The 2,531-nt window shown below is 34.6% G+C and overlaps 1 long non-coding RNA gene across 1 annotated transcript; it reads left to right on the top strand.

Annotated features, from left to right (window-relative positions):
- Positions 1-567: 567 nt before the first annotated feature.
- Positions 568-2,284, top strand: LOC141293293 (uncharacterized). Its single transcript, XR_012340707.1, has 3 exons — positions 568-912; positions 1,001-1,072; positions 2,053-2,284. It is a non-coding gene; the product is annotated as an uncharacterized lncRNA (long non-coding RNA).
- Positions 2,285-2,531: the final 247 nt, after the last annotated feature.

Below are 2,531 nucleotides of genomic sequence, written 5' to 3'. Positions count from 1 at the left end.
CAGCCAAATTCAATAAAACTGTTTTCATTTATATATTTCATAGATATATTGATATATTTTACGGTTTCTTTTGTCAGACAACGGGGTAAATATGAAATAGTGACTGAAACGCAGCCCATTACGACTACATAACCAGCTCTCGAAGATATATCTACACTAAAATCGTTATTCATAATCACGACATTGTCTAAAAAAATCAAGTACACATATGATTAAGACAATGGCTGTGCTGTGATTTCGGGCTATACTTGCATGTAAAATAGAGTTAGAAGCATCAGAATATATTTTTTTATCTGAAAATGCTGCTTCTCTGCCGCTCACTGAACAGAGCAGACGCAGATAGAGAGAGAGAGGGAGAGCGCGCGCGCTGGGAAAGCACGACTTCGCGCTCGCGCGGCAGTACCAGAGAGTCTCATAAGCTAAATAAGGTTTTTCCAAGAAGTCGCTAGATTTGTCGCTAGGCGCTTTTTTGAAAAAAAGTCGCTAGGGGGGTCTGAAAAGTCGCTAAATATAGCGACAAAGTCGCCAAGTTGGCAACACTGATCACAACTCCAAATAGCTATGCCTTGTAATAGAAAGTTCCGGGAAATCAAAAATATGGACGAAGGCATGAAGTTATGAGGGGAATTTCCAGTTAGTTCCTATCAGTAAATCTCACAATATAACATTGGATTTCTGAATGTTTTTAGTGTTCACAATTGTAATCATGTGAACATGCCCCTTTTTGCTAGCTTTAATGGTGCAGCATGTAAACTGTTTTAAACTAGCAATAATAATTATTGTGTTTTTACTTTCATTTGAGGGACTCTCTGCATGTTCCTGTGACTAGGACACATACCATTTCCTTGATGCCAAAGGAAGTTTCCAGGTTCGCCACTTTCCTGAAGTTGTATTATTCCAGCAATATGCACAGTAAGTATTTTTAGTATTAAAGCATTTTACAATAAACAGTTGACTTTAATGAAATATATCATATAATGTAATATGTTATGTTCCACAGATCACTGCTGTTTTCCAGAAAGGAGGTCTTACTGGGAGGAAAATGGTCAAATATTTCGGCATTTTACAGGAGGTATGTATTCATTTATCAAGTGTCTTTTCCTTTCCCATATGTATTATTATTATTTAACACAGTGATGTCAAATACAGTGTCCAGACAAAAATGTCTCTGCTTGAATTTAAATTCTACTTAAATTTCAAATACTAAAAGGGTTATAGTTGCCCAAAAAATGAAAATTCTGTGGTTAATTACTCACCCTCATGTCTTTCCAAACCCAGAAGACCTTAGTTTATCTTCAGAACCCAAAAAAATTAAAAAATTTTTTTAATGAAATCTGAGAGGTTTCTGGACTTGCATAGGCAACAATATAACTGGCCCAAAAACGTACTAAGGACATAAGTGTAACCATTTATGTGACATCAGTGGTTCAACCGTATGTTTACAGAGCTAAAGAATAATTTTAATGTGCAAAGAAAACAAAAATAACTTTATTCAACAATTCTTCTTTCTGCCTCCATTGTCAAGACTACAATGACATATGCGTGTGTTTTTCTTTGCTTATAAACATGGTTCAGCCCATGCATGTTCATGTCAGCAACACCAAACACTTGTGTCATGGTACTCTCATGAATGGCAGACGGTGGCACGGAGGAGTCTGTATTTTTGTTTTCTTTGCGCACAAGTATTCTCGTAGCTTCATGAAATTACTGTTGAACCACTGATGTCACATGGACTATTTTACCAATATCTTTAATGTGTTTCTTGGCCTAAGAACATTTCAGTTGAGTTGCGTTGCTGTCTATGCAGGGTTAGAAAGCTCACAGATCTCATTAAAAATATCTGAATTTGTGTTCCATTTGCAGATTAGGAACAACATGTGGGAGATATACAAATAGATTTGTCAGTTTTCTTTCTCATCTGCTTCCTTTCACTTTAACTTAAAAAAAAACAGCTGTTTATGATGACATACTGATTTGTTTTTGTGCATATTGGCTGGTAAATATCAGTTGATACCCAACCCTACTAATAAGTTTCTTTTTATTTAAATATAGGACAGTCAAAGAGATGACTCCTTGAAAGACCCACAACACATCACCATGGGCATACCTGTAAAATCCATTACAAATTGCAGTTTGTTGCATGACATATGAACAGTTTTAGCACTATTGTTTTATTCACTATTGAAAAAATACAATATACTGTTTAATCACTATATACTGTTGCCTGTTTCCACATATTTTTATTAATTTTGCAATTCCAAGTCCGCACTCAACAATGTGGCCTCTTTCACCTGTGAATTTTTGTTAATTTTTATTTTGTGAATGTGCAACGTTAAATAAGCACTTGTCTTCCAAACACTTGTTGTATATACAAAGAAACTGTTACTGAATTTACATTTGATGACATTAAAAATAAATTCAAAACATTAAACTTGTTGTGTGTATTTGCAAAGCCATTTAAGAACCTCTCCTTAAGAAAATGATTTTTTTAAGGTAAGTGATTAAAACTATTTTGAAATTTAGTCAACAAA

The sequence above is a fragment of the Garra rufa genome, chromosome 20, assembly GCF_049309525.1.
Source record: "Garra rufa chromosome 20, GarRuf1.0, whole genome shotgun sequence".
Lineage (NCBI taxonomy): Eukaryota > Metazoa > Chordata > Actinopteri > Cypriniformes > Cyprinidae > Garra > Garra rufa.
Note: the sequence above shows the minus strand (reverse complement) of the source record. Positions and strands in the feature narration are given on the sequence as shown.